This window comes from Cibotium barometz, chromosome 7 (genome assembly GCF_041138505.1).
Source record: "Cibotium barometz isolate CiBa-2024 chromosome 7, ASM4113850v1, whole genome shotgun sequence".
In the NCBI taxonomy this organism is placed as follows: Eukaryota; Viridiplantae; Streptophyta; class Polypodiopsida; order Cyatheales; family Cibotiaceae; genus Cibotium; species Cibotium barometz.
This window is the reverse complement of record NC_141052.1, coordinates 32,250,937-32,271,352: the sequence shown is the minus strand read 5'-3', so window position 1 is coordinate 32,271,352 and position 20,416 is coordinate 32,250,937.

Here is a 20,416-nt window from a genome sequence, read left to right as displayed (position 1 = left end):
AGTCAAATCAAAGAGTTTAAGTGTGCATGGGCTTTTGAAGGAGTTAGTGAAAGGAACTCATACTCACATAACATATGCTTAGAGAGTTAATGGTATATAGCTTCCACATTTTGAAATAAACGGAGAAGTGTATAGTGTTCTAGACAACGAGTGAAAGGAGTAAGGTGAAAGGACCTCAACCTCATATAACATATGCTTAGAGAGTTAATGGTATATAGCTTTTGCATTTCGAAAGAAAAGTAGAAGTGTAGAGTGTTCTAGACAACAAGTGAGACGAGGATCTAGGGAGACTTGCAATTCTAACACTACAGTAGGACTTATTCGAAAAAATTCTCATGGCAACATCAATTACAAGGGTGCATGGAATTATGTACGGGCGATGCAGCCTCCGTGGCAACGACGAGCACAGGCCAACGACTTTGGGATGAACCGTTTGTGGGAGACGTCATACGGTCGGGTTATTGGGCTTACTATGGTTGAATTTTGTGAGGATTGGATATTGTTACGTGGGTTAAACCATGTGAAGGGCTTCTAATACTTGGAGTTTTTGATCATGGATGGCTCGCCCTTTATTTTGAATATTGAGGGGGTGGAATTTTGAGATACAAAAGGCCACCACCCCCCTCCATCACAAGGCTTGTGGAGTTTCAGGACTAATAGAGAGGGGAGCTGCTAGTGCATAGTATAGAGGGGAGAGCATTGTGAAAGGGTCACCATCATACTCATGGAAGAAGCAATGCATTAAATGGAGATGCATAGAGGCTAGTTTGGCATGGCTATCTAGCATAGCTAGGGCATAGGCAAGTTGGTGCTGTAGGTTTGGGCATAAGAGATAGAAGGCCACCTTGTGCATGAAGTTGGTGGGTTGGTGTTGGCGCACAATCACCTTGCACACACAAAGCTAGGTTGTATTCTCTTCATTGTGCATAGTGGCTATGTGCAAGTCTAATAGTTTGGCGCTTGTTTGTAGCATAGTACACATAATAAGGGTGGTTGGGAACTTCTCGTCTATACTTGGTTGGGGCGCTTCCTTCTAGTGGGGCTAGCACAGAGTGGGGTGGTCGCTTCACTTAGATGCTCTCATATAGCTTATAGGCATGGGTGGCCAAAGGCCTATGGGAAAGGCTGACCCAATAGCTATCATAAAAAGATGATGGGCTAAGTCCTTTTAAAGAAGGATCCCATGCTCATATACTACATGGGTTTAGTGCATGAATTAGAAAAAGATGGGCTAAGTCCTTTTAAAGAAGGATCCCATGCTCATATACTACATGGGTTTAGTGCATGAATTAGAAAAAGAGGGCTTTCTCTAACAAAGTGATCGAGAGGTGGATTGAGGCCAGGGAGTTATGGAGCTAGAGTGGAGAACCAGGTTGTTCTTTGGGTCTAGTCAACAAGGCTAACGAATCAAGCACACCTAGGAGGTTTTGGGGCTGGAGTGGAGAACCTAGTTTCTCTTTAGGTCTACTCATAAAGGTCAAAAGATCAAGCATGCCGAGGATGTTTCGCAAGGTAAGAAGGAATGGTATAGTGATCAAATAGAGAACGCGCCAATGATAAACGGGTTCTTGATGACGGATTGGCAAAGAACAAAGGGAAGTCTCATTTTGGTAAAGAAGGATCCCATGCTCGTACACTATATGAGCTTAGTGCATGAATTAGAAAAAGAGGGCTTTGCCTAACCGAGTAGTGATTGAGATGTGGATTGAGGCCAGCGAGTTATGGAGCTTGAGTGGAGAACTAGGTTGTTCTTTGGGTCTAGTCAACAAGGCTAACAGATCATGCATGCCTAGGAGGTTGTGGGGCTAGAGTGGAGAACCTAGTTGTTCTTTAGGTCTAGTCATAAAGGTCGATAGATAAAGCATGCCTAGAACGTTGGTGGGGTAAGAAGGAACGGTGGTCGTTAAAAAGAGAACCTGACAATGATGGTTCTTAATGATGGATTGGCACAGAAGAAAGGGACGTCTCATTTTGGTTGAACTCTCAGGGAGTGCACTACTACAAAACCCTAGGTATCACGTACGTTCAAGAGGTATTTAAAAAACCCCTTAACTAAAATTTTTCCCCCAATAAAATTTCTTTACTTATGAACTAATGGATTTTTTTCTAAAGTTGAATTTAAAAACCCCTCCAGTTAATGTAATCCTATTAACTTTTCTCAGTGTATCTAATTAAAAAACCCCTCCTGCTAAACTCACATGGTACACTAACATTTTTCAAGGTGAACCCCCCCGAGGTTCAACTTTGTAATTATCCCATCTAACAAAATTTGTGAATAATAAGGGAAACCACTAAAAGGGATATTTCTTTGTCATATGTGAATAAAAAGGTTTGATGGAACCATACCTGTGTCTGAGTAAACTAAGACCAAGCTTGCTACCCATATCGTTTGTTGATAATAGATAGCAGATTTGATGCATCTGGGTCTTGCGATGGGTTGATTGACATTGCCTAGACATACATGCATAAGAGTCAATCGCTTGAAGCATAAAACATAAAGGCCTTATGCATAGACCCTTATGTATAAATCTCTATGCACGGAGCCTATGCATAGAGTCTCATGCATAGAGCTATGCATATAGCTCTATGCATAGATCTACGCATAGAGCCTTCTGCATAAAGCTATACGCATATAGCCTTATGCATAGAGCTATGCATATAGCCTTATGCATAGATCTACGCATAGAGCCTTCTGCATAAAGCTACACGCATATAGCCTTATGCATAGAGCTACCCATATGTTAACCCTCCATTGGGCACCTTTCCAACATCATTGTATATTGTACATATGCGATTGCCTCTTGTCTATGAAAGACGTGCAACGTGATTAATATTGGAGACTGTATTCTTAGATTGGGGTTTTACATAAGCATAGGTGGCCGTGGGGGATAGCTATGGAACTAATTTTTAAGTATGGCCACCCAAGGTGTGAGGGCTATGGACCAAGATAAGGGTCATTGTATATTGTGACCATTCATTCTTTTATACTATTCAAGAGAGTTCTCTTCCTCTCTGTACTCTTACGATATTGCTTTCTTCCATGGCATTACATGTTTGAGCTATTGTGTGCTTTGTTTGCATGTGTGTGAGAGAGTGATTGTGTGATTAAGTGAGAGAGGAGGGTCAAGCTTTTATTGGAGTACGGCGGGCAGGCGACCTTGGAGTGAAGCTTGGAGTGTGGCTACACCGCAAAAAGTTCTCCTATGAGAATCCGAACACGATAAATCAACAAGGTGAGTGACACATCCCATTTATGCAATGGTAGGCTAGGTTATGGTAGATTAACCTCTCGGTTTGAGTTGTTTATGCTCCCGAGTGCGGTGAGGCAAGTCCCCACGAGATTGGCTAGTTTTTGCAATCTTTCTATGGTGCAAGGGCTTCTCATAAATGGCATCGCTGGCCAAGGAATAGCCCTACCGCATAGCCACAATGTATTTGGAATGCGTGTGTGTGTATCTTTGAAATTATGTTTTCTTTTTTTGCATGAAGGGTAGAAATGAATAGATATAAATGTGTCCATTTTGTGGCATTGTTTGCATTCTGGTTGATTTCTACAAATTTTGCATTTTCTGTAATTTTTGCACTTTGTTCAAATTCCTGCATATTGTACAATTTCAACTTGTTCGTGCAATGAGAGTTTAAATTTTTAAGCCGGCTAATGAAATCTCTAAATGACTCTTCTTTGTCTCTCTCTATACTTTGTCATTTTTTATTTTTTTAATTTTGAAATTAAAAAAAGTCGAATTGAGCATCAAATGGAAAGAATTGGGTAAAGCAGACCATAGAGTTGGTTTCCTAACATAGGGTTTATCCCAATTTTGACTCCTTATGTGGAGAAATTGGGATAATAATATAAATTAGGAGAGGATTTGGCATATACAGAAATTTCTATGTTTTTTGTATTTTCTACAATTTCACATTAGTGTAATTTAATCAAATTAACTACACTTAATCCTCTCCCTAATTTGGGGTATCTTGATTGGTTGGCCACATTTAATGCATACAGGCGTTTAGGCCACTAGCCACAAATTTGGGGTATCTTGATTGGTTGGCCACATTTAATGCATACATGCGTTTAGGCCACTAGCCACAAATTTGGGGTATCTTGATTGGTTGGCCACATTTAATGCATACAGGCGTTTAGGCCACTAGCCACAAATTTGGGGTATCTTGATTGGTTGGTCACATTTAATGCATACAAGCATTTAGGCCACTAGCCACAAATTTCCAAAAATCTAATTTCTGTGGCTAGTTGCATTTAATGCGTGCAAGCCCCAAGTCAAAGATTCTAGGAAAACCCCCTTTTCAGTGAAACCAAAAAATAAACAATAAAAGTGAAACTTAAAAAATAAAAAATAAAAATAGGAAAAAATAAGAAGTGAAAAGTAAAAAGATAAAGGGGGAAAAGGTAAGGTCGGCGGAAAGAGTAGAAATATTTCAGAAAGTTCTGGGACAAACTTGCCTATTATATGTTTTAGGCTGTTGTGATCACATTGATGCAACTTGTGCAACACCCAAAAAATTACAATTTTGTATAGTTAAGGAGCTTAACTATGGGAGCCAGCGCTTGCAGCGCTTGACCCACCTGAAAAAAGTACACTATTTAGAAATCGACTCAATATGGAAGGATCCATAGCTCCAAGAAGTAAGAATCCTAACCAAGTCTCACCAGTCAAGCCAACCACTAGTATTTTTGGCTGCGTAGTTGGCTACCTCTCTGAGGTTCGGCCCCAACTGCTACCTCTAAGCCAAACCTTATGACCTACATGCCATATGATGAAGGAGTTGAGGTTAACTCTAGAGAGACACCTGGTGTACTCTTGTCACAATAAGCAGGAAGCATTCATGTTAATATCCCTATCCACGCATCTGTTGAACTTGCTGCACAACTGTGACCATCGAACCACCTCTCCAGAAGTGCTTTGCCCGATGGTAGAACATTAGAATAAGTGCAGACGGTAGAGGAATTGATCCAAGGTGCTAGAGAAAAGGAGGAAGATACCTTGCAATTGGCACAACAGTGAGATTAGTAGCCCAATACGAGTCCCATGCCAGGACTGTGCAAGTAGTGCCCGATATTCTCAATACAGACAATAACTTTGCGTCTATCTCGGGGAAAGATCTAGGCATGCAAATCATGAATCAACATCTTCTCACAAATGATTGGGAGTAGAATGCACTCTTGTGAATTTTGCCATAGACCAAGCGTATGGCGTTAATTGGAAAGGGATTGTCCAATCCATATCTGGAGCCACAACCGAGGAGGAACGTTTATAGGGTATCTGCGATTGTATATATGGGGTCATTGAACATGAAAGAATACAAAGAACCATGGCGCAAGTTGTGACGTCCAAAGCAAGGATGCCCACAATGAAAGAAATCGTAACACCTCTTGTGAGCCCAGCAGATCGTGCTTTTGTAGTACCACATGTGTTGAAATGTCAAGCTCAACATGAGTTAACACTCACAAGGTGACTGCATGGTTTGGTAGCTAGCATGATATATCTTTGCCAGAGATTCTACAATTGGACTACACTGGCTTTCCACACCTATCCACGCCACTTTAGTGTGTTCACATTATGGACCGCTTGTATATACTCTGGTATGTGTGTTAGTCACTTTATCTCTTTTGTACACCTCCTTTGTTGAAGAAGAATAATTTTCAGCCTCTCACCTTGTGTGTTCTCTTCTAGGGTTTGTGAGTGTGTGTGTGTGCTTGCAAGAGTTCAAGCTCCCTTCTCCCCTGAATATTTTCATGGTATCAGAGCTTGGTCCATGCTAAGAGCTGAGTGAAAATGAAAAGAAGCACATGAAGCGGTACGAGGGTAAGAGCTTCATCTACTCTTCCCCCTTTATGTTGGTTACTACATCCTTGTTTGGGAGTTCTTTGGGAGGAACCGACAGATGAACCTTGATTGAGGAGCTTTCCTCATGGGAGCGGAGAATAAGGTCCTCATTTTATCCTTTGGATAAGTTTTCAGGCCGAAAACGCATTTCGGGCATGCCTGGACCTCTGTTTTTCAGTTCCCACACGCTCATAGGCACTAAGCATAAGTTTCGATTCTCTGTAAAATTTTATTTTTTGTACTGCAAGAAGGGAGATTGGTTGTGCAGACACTTTGTGTACCACAAGGAGGTCTTATAGGTGTTATTGGGTGTATGTATGCAAGTTGAGGTCACTCGTTGTGATAGTTTGGGTGTAGCATAGTACCATTGTTGCAAAGAATACAACAGTTTGTGCAGGTCAAACAAGAGTGTTGTTTTATGTGAGTTTGTGTTGCAGATAAGATGTCAAATGATTGAACTAACTATATTGTTGTAGAAAAGGTTAACAAGAACAACTTCCATGTTTTGAGATTAAGATTGATAAATTTTTTGATGGGAAAAGGCTATTGAGACTACATTGAAGGTGAACATGACGAGGCACTAGAGATACCAAAGATTAATCCAACTACTGGATGTAAGAGAATACAAGGATTGGAATCAAGGAGCAACCAATGTCATGTATTGGATTTCTATTAGCATATAGGACACCATGATTAGGTATATACAGGATGCCAAGTCACTCAAGGAGGCATGGAACACCTTAGTAAAGTTGTATAAAACTAACACCAAGGCACGAAAGATTCAGTTGAATAATGAGCTTCACAATATGGAGAAGAAAAATATGTATGTGAATGATTATGCCTTGAAGATCAGGGGCATTGTGGAATCCCTTGCATCTATTGGTGTTTCTGTTGTTGATGATGATAAGGCGAAAGTATCTCTAAACGGTCTTGGGCCACAATACAAGGCATTCAAGGCATCTATTCAGACTCGGGAGAACATTCCCAATTTTACAGATTTGGTATAAATGTTGATCATTGAAGAAAAGAGTTTGGGTGAAGACCAGTCTTCACAAAACAAAGGTAGTTTGGAGCAAGAGGCCTTCTACACAAGTGCAAGTAAAGAACAAGGTAGAGGCCGAGGCCGTGGCCAAGGTGGTGGCTGAATAGGTAATCAGAATTATGGTCAGCCAGTTCTAGGATTCACAACAACAACACATAGGTGGAAGTAGCATAATGATACATGAGGCTGTTTTTACTGTGGTAAGCTTGGACATGTGCAGGCAGATTGCTATAAGAAGCAGAATGACATGCAAAATGGAAAAGTACAGCAAAATAACTATGTATTCTCTAGCAAAAATAATGAGGATAATGAGATGTTGTTTGTTATGCAACATGTAGTTAATGCTATGTCTCGAAATAATGTAGTAGCATGTAAGGATGATGTATGGTATGTTGATTCAGGTGCTTCAAACCACATGACAAGTCATGACAAGTCATGGTGAGTGGTTCAAGAAAATGAACAATCTTGAAAGACCAGGTTTTGCTAAAACAAGAGATGACACCACTCACCATGACAAGTCATGGTGAGTGGTTCAAGAAAATGAACAATCTTGAAAGACCAGGTTTTGCTAAAACAAGAGGACACTACTCATCCTATTCCCATTTTGGATATGTGACATAATCTATGCAGGATGGTAAGGTGAAGTACCTTACAAATGTACTTCATGTTCTGAACATTACAAAGAATCTGGTTTCTGTTGTCCAGATGATTGAGTAGGGTTTGCAGGTGTGGTTTAACCCTAATGGTTGTTATGTAGAAGGCTTTAAAGATAAGTGCAGGTTGGTTGCAAAAGGCAACAGAGTGGATAGAATGTTTACATTGAATGTAAATGTGCCTGAAGTGAGTGCTGCAATGTTTGCAAATGGTTCAGGAGTTGTTGCAGATATAGAGATTTGGCATAAGAAAATTGCGCATGTAAATGTGCAAAGAATGAAGTCTATGCAATGTTTGCAAATGGTTCAAGAGTTGTTGCAGATATAGAGATTTGGCATAAGAAAATTGCGCATGTAAATGTGCAAAGAATGAAGTCTATGCAACTAAAGAAATTCTGATAGGGCTACCTAAGTTTTAGGCTTAAGGTATGCATAAAGTATGTGAAGCATGTCAATTTTCAAAGCAAACAAAGCATGTATTTCCACATGACAGAAATGTGAGTAGGAATGTACTAGATGTTGTACACTCAAATGTATGGGGTCCTACAAAAACTATGTCTATGGGTGGCTGCAGGTACTATGTAACATTCACTGATATAATCACATGAGAAAAGTGTGGGTGTATTTCATGAAGAAGAAGAGTGAAGTTTTCTCTCATTTTCAAAATTTCAGAGTGATGGCTGAAAAAAAGACAAGAAAGCATGTGAAGTACCTAAAGGTCAAACGGAGGGGGAAAATACTTCTCCAATGAATTCTCTAATTACTTATGAAAGAATTGGATTCAGAGACAATTTGCATGTAGATACACTCCACATCAAAATGGAGTTGCTAAGTGGAAAAATAGGCACATTGGAGAGATAGCACGAGCATTTATGGTAGAGAAGAATATTCCTTATAGATATTGGGCTGAGGCTGTGTCTACAGCGGTTTATAGCATGAACAAGACTCCTACTATAACCATCATGATGTAATGCCAGAGGAGAAGTTTACTGGCAAGAAACTTGATTTGACTCACTGAAAGTTTTTGAATGTATTGCTTATGTGCATGTGCCATATGAGTTGCGTACTAAGCTAGATCCAAAGGTTAAAAAATGTGTGTTTATTAGGAATTTCCTTGAGCAAAAGGGATATATATGTTATAATCCTTCTGCACGTGAATTGAGGGTAAGGTGGGATGTTGTATTTGATGATATGAGTAGCTTGTATGCTGTTAAAAAAGATGTTGGGGCTGTTGTAAGTGAAAATGTGGTTGCACAGAATGCAAGTAAGCAAAAATCACAATCATTCAGTGGATCAAGAGAGTCCTCATGTAGCAGTTATGTTGATAGACCATGGAGTGATAAGCTGTGTCATAATACCAGCCCTTGAAATGTAGTTGGTACATCACATAAAGGTAAAGAGAAAGGTTGAGCCCCTTGGTATGATTGATATTTCTGTCGGGCATTCTCTCGTTTGATGGAGAGTCTAGTGACTCAGAGATGAGCCTTGATGAGGAGCTTGGTATTCTAGCAATGAGGACACCTGGTGTGTAAAGAAGGTTTTGGAAGCCATGAATGCAATGTTACAAAGATCTGGAAGAGTCAAAAACTTGTGCAAAGGTTGACTTACGATGGTTATGTGGCACATCACTATGCTTACATGGTAAAATTTGTGTAAGTTATAGAGCCCACATGTTTTGATGAGGCTATTGGAAATGTGTATAGGGAGAAAGCTATGGTTGAGGAGATGGATGCATTGTATGAAAATGAGACTCAGGATTTGGTGCCATTTCTTGAAGGCAAGAAAGCTATTGGATGTAAGTGGGTGTATAAGGTGAAACATAACAGTGATGGTAGCATAGGTTTTGAGGATACAGGTCATCCAGAGTATGTATGTAAGCTTTGTAAGGCCTTGTATGGACTGAAGCAAGATCCACAAGCATGGCATGACAAGATTGTTGAGTATCTTGTCATTATTGTTTTTTACATGGCAGATGCAGATTACTCTTTGTATGTGTGCATGAGGGATAAGGGTATTGTGATCATCACCATCTATGTAGATGATCTTATTGTTGGGGGTGACAACTTGGAAGAGATTGAGCATGTGGAAAGTGCTCTCAAAAAGGAAGTTTGACATGAAGGATTTGGGAGATCTATGGTACGTTTTGAGCATTGAGGTCATTCACGCACCTAGTTTGTCATAGAGACAGTGTAGGTTATGTGTTGGAGGACCCCACTATGTATAGGAATATTGTGGGGAGTTCGATCTATGTCACGATCAAGCACGCCAGATTTGAGTTACACTGTTGGCGTAGAGAGCCAGTTTATGCAGGTTTCGCATAAACCACATCTCGACGCACACTTTGGTATTTGAGGGCCACTATTGACTATGCATTACTTTATGCAACAAGTGTACCATTGGAGATATATGGGTACACATATGCAGATTGGGCAAATAGCATCTCAGACATGAGATCTACAAGTGGATTCATGTTTTCATTGGGGAGTGTTATTGTGACATGGAGCAGCAAGAAGCAGCCCACAGTTGCCTTTTGGAGTACAGAGGCATAGTGTAGAGGAGCTATGGTGGTAGTGTGTGAGGTAGATTGGTTACACAAGCTACTTTACTGACTCGGGGTTGCATGTGGAGACAAAGGTTGTCATATATTGTGACAATGTTAGAAGTATACAGTTGGCTAGGAACCCAATTTTCCATGCGTGGATAATTTTCAATGTGCGTACACTACCACTTCATCAGGGAGAGAGTCGTAGCAAGTGACATCGACTTGGCCTACGTCAGCACACAGGATCAAGTCATTGACGTGCTTGCCTGGTTGCTCTCGGTGCATGCGGTAGCTACAAGCATACTTAGCACCCGATATGCATTGAGTCTTTCTGGTGCATGCCAGTTGCTCCCGGTGCATGTTGATAGTTATTGGCATGCATTGGAAGCTACCCACATGCATCCGGTGCTCTTGGTTCATGTCAGTAGCTACTGGCAAACTTAGGTAGCACCCGACATGCATTGAGAGCTCCCGTTGCATGCCGACAGCTACAAACATATTTAGGTAGCATCTTGCATGCATTTGAAGATGCATGCTTGCCTAGGTAGCATTCGGCATCTATTCGGTGCTTCGGTGCATGCCGGTAGTTACCAGCATACTTAGGTAGCACCCAGCATTCATTGGGTGCTTTTGATGGATGCCTGTAGCTCCCAGTGCATGTCAGTAGTTATCGGCATGCATTCCAAGCTCTTAGTGCATGCCGGTAGGTACCGGCATCTACCGGCATACTTAGGTAGCACCGGCATGCATTGGGAGCTCCTAGGCTTGCCGGTAGCTACCGGCATATTTAGGTAGTATCTGGCATGCATTTAACTTTCCTAGGTAACATCAGCATGCATTGGGTACTTTTGCTTCATGCTGGTAGCTCCCGGTACATGTCCTAGTTATCGGCATGCACTGGAAGCTACCGGCATGCATTCGATGCTCTCGGTGCATGCTAGTAGCTATTGTCATACTTAGGTAGCACCTGGCATGCATGGGGAGCTCGCGGTGCATGCCGGGAGTTACTGGCATGCATTGGAAGCTACTAGCATGCCTAGGTAACACCCATCATGCATTGGATACTCCCGGTGCATGCTAGTATAGCATACCTAGGTAGCACACCTGGCTGGCATTGGGTGCTCCGAGTGCATGCTCGTAGCTCTTGGTGAATGTTGGTAGTTATCAATATCCTTTGGAAGCTACCCGCATGCCTAGGTAGCACCCGACATGCATTGGTTGCTCCTGGTGCATGTCGGCAGCTCTAGTATACTTAGGTAGCACTCGACATATGCATTGGGAGCTCCTAGCATGTTAGTAGTTACCGGCATGCATTAGAAGCTACCAACATGCCTAGGTAGCATCCAACATTAATTGGTGCTACCGGTCTAGGCCAGTAGCTCCAGGTGATGTTGGTAGTTATCGGCATGCATTAGAAGCCACTGGCATGCCTAGGTAGTACCCGGCATGCATTTGATAGTTCCCGGTGATGTTGGCAGTACCCGGCATGCATTGACAGTTCCCGGTGCATGCCGACAGCTAACAGCATATTTAGGTAGCATCTGGCATGCATGTATTGGGTGCTCTCGATGCATGGTTGGTAGCTACCATAGGTGCTTCGGGTGCATGTCGGTAGCTCTCGGTGTATGTCGGGAGTTATTAGCATTCATTGGAAGCTACTCGCATGCCTAGGTAGCACCCGGCATGCATTGGTGGGTGCTCCGATGCATGTCGATAAGTACCAGCAAACTCAGGTAGCACCTGCCTGCATTGGTGGGAGCTCCTGACATGTCGGTAGTCACCTCACATCTGTAAGATTCCTCCCCAGCTCCTAAAGATGTGTAAGTTCTCCTTTCAGTCCCCAGTGATCATCCCCTTTTCAGAATGGAAAAAGATATTGTTTGACCCTGCTTTGGGCTAGAGAGAGAATATTCTAGAGAAAGATAATAAAAATTTGAAATATTTTTGGATAAGTATTTTCTTCCAACCAATAGGAAGTGATCCCTTGAAACATAATTTTAGTCCGAATTTTCTAAGTTGCATTAGTTTTGGACACTGGGGGTGAACCAAGTAGGCCCCTAGTTCAAAGTTCTAAGCCTTATCAAATTATTTTGATATTAAAAATGTGATATTCTTATTCCAACAAATGGGAAAATGAGATTTAAAATAAAAATGAATTTTTTTTGGATAATCTCAAAAAAAAGTAAAGAAAGACTCACATGAGGTAGAGATTTCATAATCATGAGTTTCGGATATGTAAAGGAGACTTTTTGGAGGCCTTTTGACATCTTAGGGGAGTGGGAAGCATGCTTCAAGGAGGCGCCTAGAAGTCCCATCAAACCCCCATTTTTTTATTACAAAATACTCCAAAAGCATGGGATATTTCATCTCTCATCTCTCCTCTTCCAAACTAGATCAAAAAGTGGGCATAACTAGTCTAAATCTTGTCCAACTTGGCCCAAACTAAAGCTAGAAGCCTCTAGATCCTAGTTGGGCTTGGTTGGTGGCCTCCCTCACCTATAAATACGACCCCATTCCTTTGTATTTTCATTCTAGTGTATTCTCATGTTGGTGTTAAGTTCATTTTAGTGTATTTCCATCATCCCTCTTCCTTGCCTCTCCATTGTGAAGCTTTGGTGCTTCACTAAACCTCTTCTTCTCTTAAAGATTACCCTCTTCTCTTGGTGGCCAAGCCTCTTTCTTTAGGGTTACACTTGCAAGATAAAGAATCAAGCTCATACCAAGGGTAAGCCTAAACAATGATGCTTATACTATCTTCTTCTCCTCTACATGCTTTGCAAGATAAAGAATCAGGGTAAGCCTAAACAATGATGCTTATACTATCTTCTTCTCCTCTTCATGCTTTGAAAGCATGAAGATGCATGATTCTCTTCTTGAAGTATTGTTTTATGGATTAAGTAGATGATTAATCTCTTTCTTAAGAATTAGGAGTTCTTCTTTTCTCTTCCATATGTTTGAAAGCACTCTAATCCATGGTTCTTCTCTTAAACCATGTGGAGTTGGTTTATATGTTAATCTTTCATGCCTATGGTCATGATTTATGATTAATACTCATGTTTAGAATGAAAATCTTTCTTTTTGGTTATGCATCCATGAAGGATGAATCTCCTTCTTCTCTTCTCTTCCACATGCTTGGAAGCATGTTATTTTCATGGTTATCTCTTTAAACCATGCTTTCTAAATCAAGTAGATGATTAACAGTACAGATGTTAACCCTCATGCACTTATAATTTTAAGGTTTATAATGATGTTTAGATGCATATATGTTTATGCATAAATATTCTAATGCTAAAAGAGGAAGTTTCATGATATTTTTATGTATAAATATTTATGTATTTCCATGCATAAATATTCTAAATGCTAAAAGAAGGATTTTATTTTAAATGTTAAAAGTTGATATGTGAATATATTCTTATGTATGTATATTCATGGTATGTCTATACATGAATATTTTTATATTAAAAGAAGATTTTTCATCATATTTTAAATATGATTATTTTAGCATCAAAAGAGAATGTTTCATCATATTTCCATGTATATATGGCATGTTGATGCCTAGGTTTAAATGGAAAAGAGAATGTTTAAGAATATTTTCATGCGAATTATTTTAATGAAATGATGCATCCATATTTATTGAAGGATAATTTAGAAAAGAAATACCCATGTTTAAATTCCATTATTCATGAGTAAAATTATTTATAGTTCTTTTATATCCAAAGTAGAATGAATTTTCACATTATTGGATGTTTATCCATGCGATATTTTGGTGCTAGACCATGACCACTTCAGAAAAGTGGGACAGTAAGATGCTTGCCCATCTCTTGAATCGTAAATTAAGCCAAAGACTTGTGACAATTTCTTCAGTACGAAGAAGGGATACCCATATGAATTAGAGAAGTTTTCCCTAAGACCTGAAATCTTCTAGAAATAAGTAAGAAATTCATTTTGATTTGTATTTGATGGTGGATGGATCATCCGAGATACAAGATTCATGATTTTTATTGAGAAAGTCTTGGTTTTGAATGAAAGGTCTTGTGAAACCAATACTAGAGATGTTTTCTCGTGAAATAGCTTTTCGTGAGATGAAAACAAACTCAATGGAAAAATCCTATTTGCAAAGAAACTCTTTTTTTTTGTAAATGACAGTCTTTTGCCAGAATTCTGGAGGAAGCATTTGGTTTATTGTTTAAATGAGGTCATGGACCTAAGGAGAGTTTATGTTGCAACAGTCGGTGGGGAGAAGGACGTCTCTCCGGGTGAAGCCTGCCAAGGTCTTGACCACCCTCGGTTACGGTAAAAAATGGTGCGCTCCCGGTACGATGGGCGAGGGGCCGACGAAGCGGTCCCTGAGCGAAGTGCTAGGACACCTAAGGAGGATCCTAGAGGGTTCTGACCAGGCGATGCTCAAGCTCGCAGTGGTGGCTGATGACACCCATGCATATGTCGAGGGAGATCTTCATGGATTGGCGAGAAATTTATTTAAGTAAACTGGAAACTATAAAACTGGATCTCGTTGGTTGACTAGCCGATCTTCAACGGAGATTCCGGCGGATGACACTTGATTGGAAAACAATGGAATTGGATTATTTTTGAGTTATGATATTTTGAAATCAATGTATTGGTGTGATATTTGGTTACTCTTCCATGTTTTGAAAGAGGAGTGTGTGCGTGCATAACTGTTTTCAAAAGTTAAAGTTAAGAATGGCATTTCAATTATGGGTGTGTGAGTAACTGAATGTTCCACCAAGTACAGTGGTTGGGCGGTCGGGTAACCCATGGGATTGGATGGGGTTAGGGTGGAACGGTGGAAGTTTTATAAATTAAATAATGAAGGTTAATCTCGATAGGAGTTTGTTTAGGATGTGATCAATAGCATAGAAACCTGGACAATTTGCTTTGAGAAATTAGCTTAACGGCTGTGCCTCTTTTGATGGGAAAAAAAAAGACATTGGTTTCTATGAATCAGGTGTAAAGATTATTCCTCCTTCAAGTCCGTCATCCGAGTTAAGGATAGCCTAGACTCTTGACCCCGTTAGATAAATTTTCGTTAGAAGATTTTCCTTAAGGAATCGCCTATGCTTTTTGGGCGAGGAAAGTTTTTCCGAGTTCGGTTTTGGAAGAGCCGCCAGACTAGTCCCTTGCTAGGACATTCGTTTGGGGGCGAGGCCACGAGTGGGAAGCTCTGCCCTACGCATGCGGTTGCTACTTCCACTATTAGCACTCCAGAGTTTGATGCACAGAGAGGGCAGGGGTCTCACAACATCAGAGGGCTCTTGCATATATGTTCACTCACCATTATATATAGACTCACTCATCTATTTCATGCTGTGTTGTTTTGCTCTACTCTCAATGTAGGGCAAGAAGTAAGATTACACCTCAGTTTCAAGGACCAAAATTGGGAAAAATGTGAATGTAAAAGAGTGGTTCATCATTGTCCTTGCTAGCTTCTTGTAGTTCCTCTTCTGTTAGGTCTAGCCCAGGTGGTATAGGGAAAGTTGACATTACAAGCTGAGGACTTGCTCAATGCCAAACTCAGGCAGGTCGTCGTTCCCCTCATCCTCGTCTTCCTCCTCTCGTTCCTCATTCACATTAGATGGTCCTGGTTGTCTCCTTGAGCAATCACCATCATGGTGAGGTCTGGATGTGTATACTCCTCCTCGGCCAATGATGTAGCTTCCTGAATATCAATGTGGTTGCTATCCTCATGGAAGGAGACTAGTGTGCTATCAAAAATCTATCAACCTCGAGGATTTACTTGCACAATTTGCCACCATGGATTGCAATTTGGATTCTTGTAAAAGAATGCTTGTTCACAATGCATTGGAAGAAGGTAAGGTTCTTTGCTACCTCATAACAACTTGGAGGAGTCGATAGACCAAAACCCATGGGCTCTCTTTTCACAGTAGCATCTTTGCCTGTGATGATGCAATATGAATTAGACAATGATAAACACATTAAAATTCATAATAAGACAAGTGACAACAAAGCACGAGTAAACACATTTGCAAAGTCTCATCAAATTAAATTCTGACATCATGTACACACATGCTATTTTAAATATACTCAAATTAATAGGACCTTTGGTGCCACAAGATATAATAGGTGAAAAATATAAATATACTAGAAGAATGTCATGGATCGAAGCCCGTTTACAAAAGACATGTGCACTAAAAATGCTTTAAATACATCTATTCTCTATGTGGAGCTGGCGGTCACCTACAACAACTATAATTCACTAGCAACTCCTCACCAGCACATAACGATCTAATAACATTGACTACAATGTACCTAGGTACATTTCTACTCATGTGCAATGGCTTAGAGTGAACTGGGACATGTAAACCCTGTACAATAAAAAGACCTCGACCCTTGCTGGCAAACGAAGATGGCGTGATCACATAATGAGCACCCTAGAAGCTAAAAACCTCTCCATCAGTTGGAAGTGATGCACCCAACCAGGCTGCCATAGTGTCAGCAATTATATATCTTTATGAGAGGTAGTAGGTGACTGGGTAAGGAATAATCGCCAGTCAGACGTTTCGGACTGAGAACCAAGAGGTAACTGGTGAGCGCATGCCTCCATTTGTAACTGAAGAACAGCTTGACGGTGGCACATGGAGGAAGCATAGATCAATAAAGCCCTTAAAAGCCATCGTCATCATCAAAAAGATGTAAAACTAAATTTGGCCACATGATGATTGTACCTAGATGCATGTTATACATCACTTTGTCTATCAAGACCATATATAATTTGAACGAGTCACTTTGTCTATCAAGACCATATATAATTTGAACGAGTCACTTTGTCTATCAAGACCATATACAATTTGAACAAGTCAATGTAGAATTCTTAGAAAAAGAAGATGTGGATGGAGACGAGGACACACTTCCTTGCCCTATCATAGGAGCCCGTAGGCACGCTGGAGGAGGCAGTGTATAGGAGGATGAGTCTGAACCTATTTGCCCATTGGAACAAAATAAAAATTACAGCAACTATTCGTTAAAAGTTAGCTATGCATGAGTTTATAGTAAAATTATTCATAGCATGTTCAATTTTTTTTGCATCATATGAACCTAGTAAGTATTATCAGTACTTGTAATCTATATTTAGACTCATTGTTTTACTGCAAACTATTTCTATGTGATATGAAATTTGGTGACAGCTTGATGGGCGAGTGTTTCACAGCTCACAATTGTAGATACGTGCATTTTTTTTAATTCTAACTTCTCGGATGTGACTTCAAAATCTGTAGGAGATATTGCACAATGGCGGAGAATACCTACCCCACTAGTATGCATCCTGAGTCATGGAGGTCCTTTTGGGCGCGGTAGGAGATGCGACTAAGGATACATTGGGATCAGTAGAAGGTATGTAATATTTACTCTCTAGCTATGTACTAATGTCTATCTTAACTCTTAAGTCTATACACACATGCTTTTTGATTTCGAACATATATCTATAGGATGCAGTATGAGCTAGGCTGTAGGCTGGGCATACATCACGTCCTGGCAGGATGGGCAAGAAAGGCTTAATTGCCACTTTTGTATGTTTACATTTTTTCTTAGACGTGCATGTAGGTGTGTATCTTATGTTCTTTATATCAACCGATAATTCATGTGGTTTTTAAATAACAAGTGAAGGACTATGGTTGCGAGCCCACTCCTTAAGAGATAGAGACGACCACAAATCAGGGTTATAGGTTTCTAAAGACCCAGCAACCACCACCAGCTACTTTTTTAAGTAATCTAGATTAAATGTCATTCAACTTCTAATTAAAGTATTCAAACATCAACTAATTACGTTTTCTAAACCGTAGGAGTTACATGGCAATGAGGACATGATGGAGGTAGACTGATAGAGTGCCATGGGGCGCAAATCTATGTCAATGAAGCAGCTTGCATCAAGGAACGATGATCATGAAGATGACGACGATACAGACCATGGAGACTAGAGGATTCTCCTTCTCCTTGCTCTATATCCCTAGCTTTTTTTGAGACCCATCATTTTGTATTTGGAGGTGACGTTGTACATAGTTTTACATACTATTACACATAGACATGAGTATAGGATTAGGTAGACTATGTTGACCTCACATTCTACCATTTGTACTCATCATATTTTGCCATTTACAGACATTTGATCACTTTATACACTTTGTACTCTTGTACGCATACATATATTTACATGAGCTTTTATTTTTGTTCACAAATGTAATTTGCTTACCGATGTTATAATCAGCCAAGCTGAATTGATCTTTGCTCACTTGTGTGCTGAACGTGAGAGAGAGAGAGAGAGAGAGAGAGAGAGAGAGAGAGAGAGAGGGGGGGGGGAGAGAACGGTCGTTCCAACACAAATACATGCTAGAGTGACGATAGAGAGTGAACTAAAAACTATGACTTTTAATCATTAAAATATCTGTGGAGCGTCGCTTATGTGATGCTTGTCATTGCATACACGATGCTCTAGATATTTGCATCTAATAAGCAAATATTTACGTCTAATAAGCAACGCATACTGCTTAGCATCACTTATGTGATGCAAAAGGTGTCACTTAAGTGATGCCTATGCATCGCTTATGCGACTCCCGATGCGTCACCCACTGGCATCGCTTAAGCGATGCGCCATATCGACACCCACATCCATGCCCATAGTGATGTAAACAAGTGTCACTACTACGAGCGGGTTCTGTTGTAGTGTCTACCCAGTGGCCATAGTGGCCATATGTTGGGAACCAAACCTCATGTATCATGAGGGAGCGTTGAGCATTTGACCCGCTAGGGGGTGGTTGCAAGATAAGGGGCTCCATTTTTTATAGTTGGGCGCCCTGAAAATAGGCATCTTCACAACTTAAAGGTTCAATCTCTCATAGTTATGTTTGGAATTTAGTGGCATGGTGTTTGGGGCACATTATACATATAGTGGGAGTTCAAATGGCACCCCTTGATCAGAAATCCAATTTATTTTAGTGATTGTTTCATTGCACGGGTGTAAGATCCCTGTTCCCACCGAGCAACGGATTCGGGGTACTGGCAGCGGAAGAAGCGCTTCTCGCGCAGGACAGGGGTCCCACACTCGGGGCCTCGCCCACGGATATCCGGATAAGAGACTAATCCGTCGGTTGTTCCAAAACCGAACCCGGAAAAACTTCCTTTACCGGAAAGCACGGGCGATTCCACCAGGATAACTTTTTACTCTAACGTAGTCAAGATCATTTCTGATCGAGATGATCCGATTACATCTATAAGATACTTAGTCAGTTCAAGGAAGAAACTTGCACTTGGATCATTGGGATCAACGCTTTTTTCCCCATTCAAGAGGCACAGCCGTTGATTCCTATCCATAGAACAGTTTCTGTCCGAGATTTATTTTTTTTTCTATCGTAAAAACAAAAGTTTGAGTCTCGATTTACGGATCCATCAGTCCAGCCTAACCCCATCCAATCCCATGGGTTAGCCAACCGCCCAACCACTGTAGTGATGGGATCCAATTAAGAATTTGGTTAGGTTTTGTCCCGGGTACCAAGGAAAAGAGTTCCAAGGCCCCCTAGCCGGATGTTCATGCAAAATAAAACTAGTCACACCACTCACACACCCAATATGAAATTGCCTTTTTCAACCAGATTCAACCAGTTTAAAACAATCCTTTAATAAAACCCTAGTATCATTGATCACTATCTTCCAATTTATCCAATTGATTCTTAATTTTCCATCATTCCTTCATGAGAGTATCTATGGCATCATTGGCAACTAGAACGCTCAGGAGCCGTTTCGATAGTTCCTAGCCCATAATACTTGGCAATATAATCACTTAACAAGATGGACTCTCGTTGAAGATCAGCAAGATCAACCAACAGATCCATATAAGGAGCCATGGACTCATCCATTGAAGACCAGCAAGGTCAATCAACCAGATCCATGCTCGATTTCAGAAAACAACTCCAACTCTGTTCCAATATCTTCCTCGACGCACGCGTGGGTATCCTAGGCGACCCAGAGCCCGAGCACCGTATGGTCAGCACCCTCTAGGATCCTTCGCAGGTAACCTAGCGCTTCACGCATAGGCCGCTTCCTTGGCCCCTCATCCACCGTACCGGAAGCTCACCATTTTAATCGCACCGAGGCTGGTCAAGACCTCGGCCGACCTTGCTACGCGAGACGTCCTTCATTGACTCCCCGTCAGCAGTTGCAACTTTCTCATCACGACCTTAATCACAAGACGGTCAAAATGCTCCCCCCAGCATTCTTGACATAAAACAAGCATTTACAAACAACATTTACAAACAGTTTACAATACAATTTCTATTTTAACTTTCATTTTTCCACATTATCCCTC